Here is a 15,178-nt window from a genome sequence, read left to right on the forward strand (position 1 = left end):
ATTGTGTCCTGTAATAAAAGACATTAGGCATCCCTAGATGACTGACTTTTTGAAGCATGAAAGTGACTCAGAAACAGCTGGTGGTGCACTCTGGATTGTACTGTTGTTGAAGAGGAGCTCCGCCAGTGCTGGACCTAATTTCATCAGATGTTTGGCATGAGTAGAGCTCCTTTTAAACTCAGAATGCTTGTGGGAGAAACCAAGGCCTGTTACAGACTGCCAAAATAAAGCTGCTTCGGGTCTCTTTGGAGGTATGCTGTTTAAATGATGCATGCATCCTAAGAATCCAGAAGCTGCACCAAAGCTGCACCCCAGTGCTTAGGAATGGAGTGTGGCTTTGGTGTGACCTCCAGACTCTTAGGACCCATGCATCATACCTCCAAAGAGACCCAAAGCAGCTTTATTTTGGCAGTCTGTAACAGGCCCAAGTAAAACCAAGAGTAGATTTGCTACACTCACATTGCCAGATTCACTCTCCTCCTCCAGGGTCCTATGAAATAAAAAACGGTTCTGAAATGTCAGCATATTATTTGGAATTCTTCTTCAGGCTAGGACATTACTGTTGCTTATCAGCTGTGCAGGCAATTTGGGCTTGCATGCAAGTGGTACCTCCAGTTGAAATTGATGCAGTGTGCAATCATTGTGTTGATAGCAAAGTAGACATCAGTTTGTTGTTGCTATGTGCCTTCATGCAGACTCTGAGTTATGTGACCCTATCATAGGATTTTCTTAGCAAGATTTATTTAGAAAGGGTTTACCATGGCCTTCCTTTTTAAGTGAGAGAGAATGTCTTGCACTAGATCACCCAGTACATTTCCATGGCTGAACAGAGATTCAGATCCTGGTCTTCTGGAGCCCTAGTCCAGCACTCAAACTACATTAGCTTAAACATCAAATAAATACACCAATCAACAAATTATCTTCTACAAATGAAAATCAGAAGTGGAAGGCTATAATTGGGAGTGGGAAAAATAAAGAGGTTACTTAACCTATTTTCCAATGGTTCTTTAGAACTATGGAAAACTGGTAGAAACAGGTTGGGGAAAACTGGAGTAAAAAAATAATAATAGAGAGCGCTGGGTGGTTGAGCACATCTTTTCTTTTCCTGTCTTCCAGTTTTGATCACAGCAACCTTAATTTGCTTTTTATTACTATATTTATTTATTATTTATTATTATATAAAAACAAAAAGACCATCCAGGTGTAATAATAATAATATAATAATATTTATTTGTATACCGCCCTATGGCAAACCAGTAAAATAATGTCCACTTTGCTTCATTATCCTTGAATGCTAGATAATTGGATGGCACATTTTTTCTTAAAGTATGGACAATTTCCCATGTTCCATCTTGGGAGAATGCTAGATCAGTCATAGAATGCAAACAAATTCTTATTTTTCTTTAGCAACTCCTAGTTTCCCTCCATCTAGTCATTATTTTTGCACAATTTGAAACCAGAGATTGGGCATAACAAATAGGATTAACCCAAGGGAAAATTACTTTGGGAAGTCTGAATCCAATTGGTAGTCCCAGCTAGGGTAGACTCTGAATCAATGCCCGGACAGTGTGTAAACACTAAGTAAATCCATAGATTGAATGGCTGTACTCTGGTTGAGACTATTGTTAGGACTGAGGCTTCCACTGGGAATCTCCAAATTCCCCAGTCATCATGATCACTTATTCTTGTTGGCTGGGAGAGTTTGAGACTTGTAGACCCAAAAGTTAACTTTTTCAAACTCTGGGCTTAACTACCACTTCTTTCATCTTCATCATTTTTCCATCTTTGAGAGCTTAGTACTGTAAAATTACCAGTGATAGTAATAGGAACTTGCCCCGCACATCTGGGTTTATACACACTATACCAGCAAAGATGGTTATTCCAGCAACTTTATTGTTACCATCATTACTTTCAGCTGTAGGGATCACAGTGGCTCGTTCTTTACTAATACCCCCTTTCAGATTTTCAAATATTCACTGTTTCTCCAATTGGTTGAAAGCCAGGTTCCTTAAGGTGTTTAATTAAATGCTGGCTCTAATGGTTGCTCTCTATAATTCATATCTCTATAAGAAATTTAAGTCTGGTGTGGGTGTCTTTAAAAATAACTTCTTTCAAGTTTGCTCATCTGTGAATCAGAGTAAATTATTCCACAGAGGCAAGGATACAATCTTTGGCTGACTCTTCTTGACCAATCTATTAAAGATCTCTGACGGGTACTTTTTAAAATTCAAGTAAGATTTGCACAGTGGGTTAATTGAAGAAGTAAAAAACATAATTTTCAGAGACACTGTGTGTATGCAAGCAGGATTCTGAAATATATCATTTCTTACATAGATGAGAACATTTGAGCAATACATTACTACTGAAGGTTTTGTTTGGCTGGTTGTCTTCTCACACAACAATTTGTTCTCAAGAGGAAATACAAGCCACACACATTAAACATGTTCAGGCCATGCAAATCATAGAAAGATACATATGTGCATTTTTTTAGCACTTGTGATTTTTAAAATACAGATTTAGAGACAATACATGGAAAAGCTTAAGGAAAATAAGCCTGGAAAATATTCTTCCAGTAATCAGATAGTATGAGTAACAATCAAGTTACTCAGAATAGGTTCTTTTTTAAAAAAAATGCTATGTGTCGTGGAAGCCCTTCCTGTAGCTAGGCTCAGGACATGTCATGAATAAATCATTTTGTCTGCCATTCTCAGTGTACCTGGCTCTACAGTAGTCTCTCTGCTGAATTTCACTCAAAATTTGTTGACATCTTTACTTGAAAGAAATATCCATATTTTGCTCCACATTGTCTTTTCTGTATTAGTTAGATGCTTAAGAATGAAGTCCTATACACACTTACCTAGGAGTGAGTCCCATAGAATACTGGATCTGAGGACAATCTCAGTGAAAATGTGAGTAATCACCAAATCTTGGAAGAGAAATTGCAATTGTGTATGCACTGATTCTGCACAAACAAATCCAGGCAATGCCTAGAGGGAAAATATGGGACAAGTGAATGTAATTCTGAAGCATTGTGCACACAATGATTATCCCTATATTTCATCTAATTTATGTAATTATTTATATTTCTGGCCATTAAAAAAATGCACCACTACTATAGAAGTAGCTTCATTCTTTCTTCTGAAGCACAGAGGACCTATCTTTCCATCACTCTCTTCTCAAGGCTGCTTTCTATCACCTATCTAAGCACAAAGGAAACTTTCATGCAGGGAGACTGCAGGGAGACTGGTGGAGAAGGATATTGCTAGTTTCCTGTCTTATTCCAAATGATACAGCCAGTCTTGAACTGGAGAATTAGGCCTAACCATGTCCCCTACAACAATACTCCATAAAATGGTGTGACAAACTGGCATGTCTGCACCTTAGTCCTTGTCAGGAAAGACAAGCTGCAAACCATTCATTATTCAATATTCCTCTGAGGTAGTGCTGCCATTCCTATTTCTATGTGAATGTTTTTTTTTCTTAGTGTGGATATGGGGGAATAGCAGCTTATAAACATGGAAAAGGACACACTCTTTTATTCAGATTAATTATTTCATTTCTTATGTGCCTTAAGATGCTACTGATGCTGAATTTCTGACTACAAGTGTCCGATTGATTTAAGATAGAAAGGTTATGGAACTATCTAGGCATTGTGTCAGTATAATCCTGTGCTTCAGTTTGCCCCCATCATCCATTCTCCTATAAATCAAGCAGTTAGGCTGTTTTAGCCTAAGTGTGCTTGCAGAATAGGAATTATTAATTTAAAATTGACAGGGATGCTGTTTCTTGGTTACACAGAAGTGTGGCCCGTTCTCCACGGGCAAAAAGTACATGCTCGACACGTTCTAGGGTTAGAAAGGGGCGTCCTTTCCGGACGCCCCAACCCTAGTACGCACCGAGCATGTACAAAATGGCGGTGCCTAGCGTCCGCACATCTCAACACCATTATGACACCGCAAGTGCGCCATTGGCGCTTTGTGGTGTCATAATGGCACCGCAAAAAGAAGACGCTTTTTGTGGCTTCTTTTTGCTGCGCGGAGCAGTCACGTGAGGCTGCTCTGCACAGCAAATGAGGGCACTGGCAGATCGCCCTTTTGGACAGTCTGGAAAGCGCCTGTGACAGATTTTGGGAAGGGCAACCTTTGAAAAGAGGGAAATGCATACTAGGATCCATATTTTGGATACCTAACCACGGTGGTTAGAGATTCTAAGAAGGAAAGACATCAAATGGCTTAGAGAAACAAAATTAAAGGCTTTATCACTTGAACTCCATTCTAAGACAGGAAAGTTACACATGGACCTATTCTGATCTAGCTATATCTCTAGGAAAGAACTGAGAAGGTTCTGAGAAGAGAAGAGGAGTGGAAATTTCATGCACATCCTTTCTGAAATGATACTTAATTTCAACATGTTTAAACTGATGAGTAATCTCTGTCTGAGAAATCTTGATACATCTTTGGTTGCCTTTTTATATCTCTGTTGGGATTGGCTCTTCTGTTCCAAAGTTTAGCAGTAACACATAGAGCTTTTTTAGTTGTTTAAATGTTTCTGAGGCTGAGATGTATTCAGCTTCTGCAGAGGAGGTCACAACTGTCTTCTTCTTTTGTGTAGTCCAAATAATCATTCCATTTTGTAGAGGCCTGGGATTTATAGGCCTGGTAGTACTTTGGTTCAGGCTGCAGTTTGCTTTAAAAAGTAAGAATGGTTCAATAAAAGTTGTCTTTACCTGTGATGGTACAAGGGAGGAGGGAGGACATTCCAGAGTAAAGGGGAGATATGTGGTTCCCAGCAATCCCAGCACCTGGGATTTGATAAACAATTTTCTGAGTGGGCATGGGATGCCTCCTTCCACTTCCCTTTAGTGCAGACTCTGTAAGACATATGATGATGTAGTATATGCTAAGTTAGTGCTAAAATGATAACAATATATAAGACACTGTAGACAAAGGAAAGTTGCCTTTCAGGCTCACACATTCATGACTACCTGGTTTTGTGTATGTATCCTATGTATCCTTTTGTCTTTGTTAATCTACTTGGGACCTCAGAGCTATGCTTTATCTTTCCTACTTTGTTGTCTTAAATAAATAGCCAAAATGGGTGATCATTTCACCTGTCTCAGGATCCTAGAACTGATATATGCTTGACATCTTGGCCATGAGAATGTTCCCCTTGAGCTGGAGGGTAGTACTACTAACCAAGCCTGTGTTTTATTACACATTTCTATAGAAGAATAGATATCCACTCATAGATTTTTGGTCTATGATATCACTGGCCCAGTCACTCTAGGGTTGCTGATTGTTTGTAGTTGAAGTTTCAGGTGCACAGTTCCTTTCAGGAATTTAGCTACTCTATTGATTGCCTTCCAGTCCCATTTAGTTGGTGAGTCAGTTCTTCAGCACAAAATCCCAACTGTTGCTGATATATCTGGTCTTATAACTTTGCATACGTACATAAACTTTCCAATGACTTCTCTGTACTGGCCTATTGTTTGCTGAAGTTTCAGTTTCCATACAGTGCTTCCAATAGTCTCTATAGGGTATGGCTCAGTCAATCCAACATGTTTCAGTAGCTCTACTGTCTTTTAATAATAATAATGGTCAAAATGAAGCAGCTTCTAGATTCTTTGGAGGCATGGCATTTAGATGACACCTGCCTCTCAAGCAACCAGAAGCCATGCTGAAGCCGCACTACAGTCCTTAAGACTGGAGCAAAAAGAAGCTGGGAAAAAAAACAACTCCTGGCAGTGCTGGTTTGCCCCTGCATTCACGGCCCACCTTGGGAGTGGGCCATGTGGTCAGTGTGGTCCCAACTCACTTCAGGCCAGAATGGACTCAGGTTGTTCTTTCATGCCTGTATGCTCTTGTCCATAGTCTTCTCCAAATGCTTGTGAGTACCCCTTGACAACTAATCTGGCTTTGTATCTCTGAATTTCTCCATGTTTATCATGTTTGCTCTTAAAAACTGATTTTCAAATGACTACATTGTTTCTTTGTGTTCTGTAAGTGTCCAAATCTTGTTCTTATGCAAAGACTCAGGGGCTGAACAGACAAGCACTATAAGCCAACATCAGGATGGAGTGGGGGCATATCAACTGCATGCCCTGAGTCCACCCCCAAGCCACCATCATGCCTCCCACCCAACTAGGTGGCAGGCAGCATGTGTATGCTCCTGTGGCACAGCATTTCTAAATGCTGTGCTGAAGAAACGGAGCAAAAGCGCTGCAGCAGCAGCAAGGGTAGCTTTTTGCTAGCTCGAAAAGAAGCAGCATTTTGCTGCTTCTTTTTGAGCTGGCAAGCCACCAGATTGGGGATTCACCATGCTGTTGCTGTGGCCCCTAAGAAGTGCTTAAAGGGGCGGCAGCAAGCTGCTCCTTTGGGACTGTCTGTTCAGCCCTTCAGTTTTTTCTGGTGCAGCTTTTTTCCATTTGTCTCTTTTGTTTGTTGGCATCTCTTCTGATTTGGTCCATAAGGATATCACTAGTAGTTCATCTAATTTTTCAAGGTAGGAAAGACATCTAGGTGGTTCTTGCGGGTTGGGTGCCTTGACTGTCTGATTGCTGCTCTATAGTGTCACACTGCGTTCTTCTTCCTCTTCATCAGGAGGAGCTGGAGTATAGATTTGGCCATCCAGCACTTCTTCTATGTCTGTCCTGTCAGTGGAAATGTTGACATCTATAACTTCTTCTGTGTCTGACTTCATACATAGATTTTTCTCTTCAGTGTGTGTTTCAGATATAAGCTTTTAAGAGTAAGCATCTTCACTCTATGAAACAAACTGCACAGTGAGTGATATAACAGCACTATGAATCTGTCCTCTCATTTTGTTTTGTTTTGCAGAGCCTTGTAGGTTTCAGAGGTTGAGTTATTATGATAATTTTCACCCAAAGTCATTTGCAAATTTGTGTGGCTATACTGTACATTGAATATCTGGCTTTTAACTGAACTTATGAACCAACATCCTGAACTGTTAATGGAACACCAGTGTGGAAACCTGATGCCTCTTGCTTTCAGACTTTACAATAAGGATTAGGGAGCCAGTGGCAAACATTATAAATAATTCACCTTCCATCACTCAGACTAACAATCAGAAGAGAGCTTTTCCATCTTTCCACTGGATAGACAGATAAGAAAGAAGGAAAGAATCTGTTGGACATGATTAAAAGAAGTACTCTGCAACAAGCCTTCCACACGTTAGGGCTGTCAGCTAAGAATCTGGTCACTCATATTTAAACACATATTATTTCCATCTTGTCTGGGATAGAAGAAAAGCTGCTGACGAGCAGATGAGCAAACATGAAAAATCAGTTGGAAGAAAAATATGCTCTCAGCACATTGATTTAGTATAATCCAACTCAAGTTTTTTATGTGTGTCTGAGAAAAAGGAAGGGAGGGAGAGAGGGGGGAGAGAGCTCTGGTAAACATGAATAAAAACAATAGCAATTTGTACATGTTCATTACTTAATTTAATGTGCATATTTTACCCAACATTTCTTTGAAAAAAAAAGAAGGCACACAATAGAAGTACATTGAACAGTAAAATATATAAATGAAACAAATGCATAAAAAGTGACAGGTTTAAAAGAAGTAACCAAAAGTAATACAGTTAAGACTACCATCAGCTTTTAAATACTTACTGTGTATACTTTACTATAAGTCAACCTCATGTATAAGTCTAGTGTAAGTTTGGGGGCCAAAATTAGGGATTTTGGATTGATAAGTCGAGGGTAAAATATGGTGGCTGTCATTGGGGAGGGGAGCCTGAACCTGTTTCCAGGCCAGGCTGCAATCAGAACTGCACAGCCGCATGGCCATGTTGTTTACCTCTGAGCTGCCAGAGGGCTTCAGCAGGTGGACAGACTTGTCTCTTTCCCACCTCATCTTCCCCCTTCTCCTTCACTTTCTGTACAGGAATTGCTCATCTTTGGGTGACCTGGAGGCTTTGGCAGGCAGGCAGCTGGCCTTGTCTCCTTCCAACCCTGCATGAGTGAGACAGAACCCTGGCAGCCACCACCCCTCATCTGGTCTGGCCCAAAGATATATGGCCACCTGCCAGCTGAAGCTTCCAAGCTACTGGAAGGTGAACAGTGCAGTGGTGGAGGAGGATGAGAATGAGGATGTGGCAAAGAGACAAGGCTGCCTGCCTGCCTTGTTCTCCTCTTCCTCTTCTACAGCTGCGTTGTTCACCTTTGAGCAGCCTGGGGGCTTCTGCATGCAGGCAGCCTTGTCCCTTTGACCCAGACCAGGTAAAGGTGAGAACAGCAAGCGTTGAGCCTCATTCATGCAGGGCTGGGGGGAGACAAGGTCAGCTATCTGCCCGCTGAAGCTCCCAGGCCTCTCAGAGGGCAGGTGCTTGCCTTCTTCGTTCCTCCCTATCTTAGCTGTTCTCTGAAGGGCAGACCTGGTTGGGAGGGTGCTTAGAAGACAGGCACTTGCCTCCCTCCCTCCTCCCAACCATGCCTGTCCTCTGAAGGGCAGCCGTGGTTGGGAGGAGGTTGGAGGACAGGTGCTTGCCTGCCTCCCTCCTCCCAATCCTTGTTGTTCTTCAAAGGGCACTAGAGTTGGGAGGAGGCTTGGACAGCAGGCTCTCACCCTGCCTCCTCTTCCCTAGTCCAGCTGTCCCTTTAGGAGGCAGCTGGGCCAGGGAAGTTACCATATTGATCCATGCATAAGTTGACCCAGGTTTGGGGGGGGTCAATTTTTAGTCAATTTTTTTTTTTTACTTATACAGTCAAAGGAGCACTGCCTGCTACCAGTCTAGGCATGCATGTCAAACCTGTGTGACCGTCCCACTTTCTCTCAAGTATTTACTTCAGCCCATGCCATTTCCTAGCCAAAATGCTCCCACATGTAGAAAGAAAATAAGCACATTTAAAATGGTATCCCTCACCCATTCATTTGAGGCATCTCCCCTCATTTGACAGCTTAGGAATCAGCACACCATAGGTTCCCCATTTCAATAATTTCTGCTTTTCTGCCTTGTTCATTATAAGTGGGGGACTCCTATATTACACTGGAGAAATAGCAAGTGCTTCTGATGTTGTGATTGTTATTATTGATGTGAGAACAGCGTTGACATCTGGGCTTGTGGTGTGGTCTTATCACTGTATTACCATACATGCTAAATATCTTGTTGTGAGTAGTTTAAGATCTGGGGGTCATCTGTGGGCCAGTAAAGACCTGCCTGCCAGAGTTTTTGAGAGGGCTGTGTTATTTTTCTGAATTGGTTATAGCTTGTTGATGATGTGTTTGAGTGGTCTCGGCTGGGGACTGTAGGTGATCAGTAATGGTATTCTGTCATTTTGTGGTCTTGGTCTGTCTTGTAGTAAATAGTTTCTGGGTATTAATTTTGCCTTGCCAATGTGTTGTTGTTGTTTTTGCCTCCTTAAGTGAGAATTGTAGTTTGAGAAATATCTGTTTTAAATCCAAGACTCTGAGTCTCTGTTTTGTGGGTCTGAGCACATGTAGTTGTATCAGATGACTTGGCTATAAATGTATAAAGCATAAATGTATAAAGATAACTTGGCAGTGTATTCTGGGTAGAAACTAGAGACAGGTAAGTATGTGTAGTAATCAGTGGATCTTCAATAGAGTTTGATGCTTAATTGCACAATGGTGTCAAGAACGTGAATTTGTTGAGTGGATTGTCCCAGACTCAGGTTGATGGTAAGGTGGAAATTATTGAAACCTCTCAAGTGATTGTCTTCCATGTGGCCAAGTTACAAAGATGTCATCAAGAAATTGTAGGTAAGGAGAGGTTTTGGGGTGCATTTGCTGAGGAAGCATTGTTACAGGTCAGCCATGAAGGTATTTGCATACTGTGGTGCCATGTGAGTGTCCATGGCAGTGCCACTGACTGGGAGAGACATATTATTTCCAAAAGTGAAATAGTAATGAATAAATTCAAAAGTGGCAAAGTTTGGTGGTTACGTCTGGTGGAGCCTCATTCAGGATGGTATATCTAATCTGGTCTGTGATGTTTTTGGTGTATAGGGATTCCAAATCCATAGTGGCTAGTTCTCTGGGAGGTTGTGGATGGACTATTTTCCTCAGGAAATATCCTTCATGTAGCTTAGAATGCTGATGGCATATAGTCTGAGAACTGAATCCAGATAGCCTAACAGTCAGGATTCTGATGCTTGAGACAATGGGACTTCCTGGATTGCCTTGTTTATGTATTTTGGGAAGTAGATAGAACATGCCTGCTTTGGGCTTCTGTGGGGTGTTCAATGGAATTCAGTTCTGTACGTCAGTGGATAATTCTCTTAGTAATTTGTGTAGTTCCTTCAGATATTCATCAAATATAGAAATCATAGCCAATCTCAAACTACTGAGGCATAGGTTAACAGTGTGTTACTTAAGCATTTTTATTACTGGGATCTGAATTATGTGGCCTTTCAGATATTGTTGGATGATAACTCCCAGAATTCTAATCATTAGGTAAGCTGGTGACGGCTTCTGGGAGCTGTAGTCCATCATTTCAGATTCCGACCTCAGTTAGAATAACACAAATAAATGTCACTTTCTGGTTAGTTTTACTTAGTTGGCTAGATGACTTTAGTTGGCTATAACATCCAGTATTTGCAGATGGGACTTGTAGGATGCCCTCAAGTGGAAAGGTCACCATAACAAATGTCTCATAAAGATTCCTCTGCTTCCCACAAGTGCTATAGTTCCTGGGATTCCCTGAGAATTAGTCATGATTCTTGAACATCTTTGAATCTATAAATCTATTTTCTGTTGTCCTGTCTCCTCTTTCACTAGAATTTAAATAAAGCCAGGCCCATTTAAGAGATGCAAGTGATCCAGAAATTATAGTACTTAAATGCATTTGGGGGGTGGGGGGACCAAAATGTGTTTCTGTGTACATTCACTTCACATAAAAATGTGATTACCAACACTTAAATGTCTGCTAATCTGTATTTTGTTTTATGAAGAGCTAAATTAAATTTCCTTTAGAATTTAAAACAAGAAATTAATGGTGCTAGTTTATTAATTGGATTTTATGAGCAAGTTAAACTGTAACCATTAAGATGTCTTTCTATATTATGCTTTAGAGGTTTAACCAAGATCTACATTCATATTTAGTGTTATTTATTTTCACAAATGAGCCTTGCTTTCCTGCTGAGTTGCTCCTGTTGTTTTGTAAATTATTGTAGCAAATAAATATCTGGCAAATGCATTGACACCACACAGAAGGCTGCTGTTTTACATGTCAAGCATCTTAATGTCATGGATAAACTTCTCATCAAACATCTTTTGATTTTATTTTTATTGTTTTATTTTGTTTTTGAAGTTTTCATGTTCAGATATATTGGTTCGGTCAACTTCATAATCCAAACAGCCTGACATAACAAACATCAATAATAATCCCAAAATGTATATGTTAGATTTTGTTGCTTCTGCTTTTACTTTTCCAACAGTTATCCAACATAGCCTCCATTCTTCCATCTTCACTGAACTATTACGTTCTTTAGTTTGTAATTGAAACTTCTGTTCCATGAATTTCCCAAGTATGCAACATAATCAGAAAGTAGAATTGCTACAAACTCCATTTGCTTTCAGGCTTTGTGCCATCTGCAAAAACTTCCCAAGGACCTCTGGAGGTCCTTCCTGAAGACTGTTGCAACACATCCTGCTACAGAAAAACAGTTGAATACATGTCTGCTATTTGCCCTGTTCTCCAATGAAGATAGAAAAAAATATATAAAAAATACTTTAAAATGATTTAAAATCTTTTTAAAAAAAATTACAAAACATTATTGAGAAGAAAACTGGGCAGATGAGAATCTCTGTATTTACTTTTTGCAAAATTCACATGTGATTGTTTTGTACAGAAAATAGCCTTTTCTATTTGAGGCAGTGGAGGCAGCGATTGCAGTAGTGAGGGGAGAGGAGGAAGAAAGATGAGGAAGGGAGGGAGGGAGGAGGAGGAGGAGATGAGGAGAAGGGGGGAGGACTGCATTTCAAACTGGGTCCTGTGCGAGCCAGTAGTGTGTTCTCACTACCAAAGATCTGGATTGTTGCAGTTCTTAAAAAAATAATAGTGTAAGGGACCCAGTGTCAAATCCCCCCCGAACAGCACCAAGTGCATTTGGGGCTAGTGTGAACTTCATGGAAATAAACCGGTTCCACACTGGTTTATTTCCCTAGTATGAATAACCTCTCAGTCTAAATGTATTTCATATCTACCAGTTACATACAACAGAAGTCAACTTTTCTATTAGGAAGGAGATTAAGATGGAGGGGTAGAGTCGTCAGAAAGGCAGTGAGTTGCCTGAAATGATAATGCAAACACAGTATTACCATTTTTACTATCTATCTTTTTAAATATTATACCTTATTACCAAACCTTTAATGATAATTTCATTTTTATAGCTCTGTCCCATTACTGGGAAAAAGCATGTTCAGCCATGGTATGGTAAGTGACCTTACTGGCTTTTAACATTAAGCCACAAGGTATAAGATATAAAGTGCTTTTCAGGCAATAAGAAAACCTATTCATGCCATTAGTGGATATTTCATAACAGTTGCATCATCATATTCTGAGTAATATGATTTTGGTTGACTCGAAGAGGATTGTGTCAAGTGGAAGAGTGGAGGATGAGGAGAGGAAAAAGTTTTTATAAACTGATAGTATATTCATTAAAATATCAAGAACAACACCCCCCCCCCCCCCCACACACACATTTTTACTCTACTGTCATTTTCTTCTACTGTTATATCAATATTGACAGAATTTCAAGAGTGACCTCATCCTGGAGCTATAGAACCAAAATGAACAATCTGTTTTACAAGACATGAGTAGCTACATTCCACTGAACTCAGAACAATTTGCCTCATGACAACTGTTCAGCCCCCAAACTGGATTTTGTTTTAAGACATAAAATTTAAAGTTTAATGTTAACTGTTTCTGTAGACTTCCTGCAAAACATTTTTATACATTGTGAGTAATAAGTAACTTACAACTTAGGGCTGAAACAGATAGCTGAACAAAATCAGCTTGCAGGCATCAGCGTTTACACGTTGCATGCTCCAATGATGCCTGGAAATTGCCCAGAAGCTGGGTAGCTGCCCATGTGTGGGCAGCTTCAAGATGTTTCACCAGTGCTGCGTTTAGATGCCGCACACCATCAGAGCATCATGAAGTTGCCCAGGGGCTCTGACAGGACCAGGAAAACCAGTTCTTTCCAGGTCCAAATAGCAGCGGATCTTTTCTGCTCCTATTTGGGTGCGGTTCAAGGTGGAATGGCACCATGGCATGTGTTTGCCGTGTTCCCAATCCATCTTTGGTATGGGCAACTTCAAGCTTCCCCTTCTTATTTATTTATTTATTTATTTATTATTTATTTAGGTATTTATATCCCGCCCTTCAGCCATAATGGCTCTCAGGGCAGCTTACAATATTATTTTTAATCAGACAGTTCCCTGCCCTCAGGCTTACAATCTAAAAGACACAAAACATAAGGAGAAGGGAATGATGGAGGGAAAGGGGATGAGGTCCAGTGGTTCTTCTCTCCCTCTAAGGCCTGGACCAAGGCAGATGGATTGAAGGGAGGGCTCTTCCTTCTTCCAGGCTAGTCCTGATGGAACTGGACTTGTCTGGCGAACTCCCTCTCAGGCCGGCAGATGGCAGTTGTGGAGGGCGGAGTCTCCTTCCTTCAGGCTTAGTCCTGATGGAGCTGGACTTGCCTGGCGAACTCCCTCTCAGGCCGGCAGATGGCAGTTTTGGAGGGCGGAGTCTCCTTCCTTCAGGCTTAGTCCTGATGGAACTGGACTTGCCTGGCGAACTCCCTCTCAGGCCGGCAGATGGCAGTTGTGGAGGGCAGAGTCTTGCCAGTCTGTTCCAGCCCTTAGACATTTTAGTACAGGGGTGGAGCCAAAAAGGTGCTGCTACATTTATGTGCACATGTTGAAAAGTCTTGATACTCTATTCAGACCCCAGTGCCACCCCACTGCCATGTTATCACCAGAGGCAGCTCATTTCAATCTGTTGTACAGAAATAAAAGACAATATAAGTGCACTGCAACACATATGGAAGCTTGAACAAAATGAGAATCACTTAACACCAAGTCTTCATTGAGCTACAGCTCAGAGTTTGATAATCAGAATTTTTTAAAAAATGAAACAAACAAAAAACAAAAACCATCTTTTATAAGGACACAGAACCAAGTATTTTATATATCATACTTATTTTATATAAATTTAACCAAACAGTCCTTCCTTGGTCCTTATGGCAAGGAGAGTATTTAAAAGCCTAACACTGTAGAAAATATGTGCACACTTTTTGAACTTCAGTAACAAAGGTTATAACACCACCTCTCTACAGACTATAAAAAAACTGTCAAGAGACATGAGATTTCACTCCCTATTGTGAAATCTCCCTTACACATGGAAACACAAACATTTGAACTTTTTTTAAAAAAAGTATTTTGCCTAAGATGCAAAAATAAATAAATGGAGAAAAAAATCCCTAAATCAGTTCAAATGAACAAACTATGTTTAAGCATATACCTGATCTCAAGACATTATATTCAACACCCTGAATGATATGTACTAAGTAATATTTAAACTAACCTTACAATACCAGGAAAATATCAGCTAAATATTTTAATGTGATATTAGGCCAAGTAACTTTGGAAAGAACATTTGAAACTGGTTGTGGGTCATGTAAGCTAGCTGCTCCACCAGTAAGCAATGTCCTCGAGATCCATGCTTTCAGATGAATGTGTGAAGTGGCTCTAGGCAATTACTTATATAATTAACTCAATACAATTACCCACACCTTCACTGCATCCCTGGCAAGCACACACACACACACACACACACACACACATATATATATATATATAGAGAGAGAGAGTGTGTGTGTTATTGTGTGCCTTCAGGTCATTTCTGACTTATGGTGACACTAAGGGTTTTGTGTGTGTGTGTGTGTGTGTGTGTGTGTGTGTGTGTGTGTCTGTGTGTGGTCTAGAAACTAGCGTTCAATTTCCATCTTGGCCATGAAACCTACTGGGTGATTTAGGGCAAGGCTTTTTCTGTATCTTTTCTTCAAGTGCCTCTAAATTTTTGCACTACATTATTGGGGGGAGGGGACAGAGAATGGTTTTTCTATCCTGGCTGATCTGTGCACCCATTAAAGGGGGTCATGGTACCTCTATAACAATTTTAAGTGCCA

At 40.5% G+C, this 15,178-nt stretch overlaps 1 long non-coding RNA gene across 1 annotated transcript in view; it reads right to left on the minus strand.

Annotated features, from left to right (window-relative positions):
• Nucleotides 1-13,880: 13,880 nt before the first annotated feature.
• Nucleotides 13,881-15,178, minus strand: part of LOC121924865 — a 42,996-nt gene continuing 41,698 nt past the window's right edge. The window contains exon 5 of the long non-coding RNA XR_006102746.1: nucleotides 13,881-13,986. This is a non-coding gene — a long non-coding RNA (uncharacterized LOC121924865). The remainder of the gene's footprint in view (nucleotides 13,987-15,178) is intronic.

This window comes from Sceloporus undulatus, chromosome 3, assembly GCF_019175285.1.
Source record: "Sceloporus undulatus isolate JIND9_A2432 ecotype Alabama chromosome 3, SceUnd_v1.1, whole genome shotgun sequence".
Lineage (NCBI taxonomy): Eukaryota > Metazoa > Chordata > Lepidosauria > Squamata > Phrynosomatidae > Sceloporus > Sceloporus undulatus.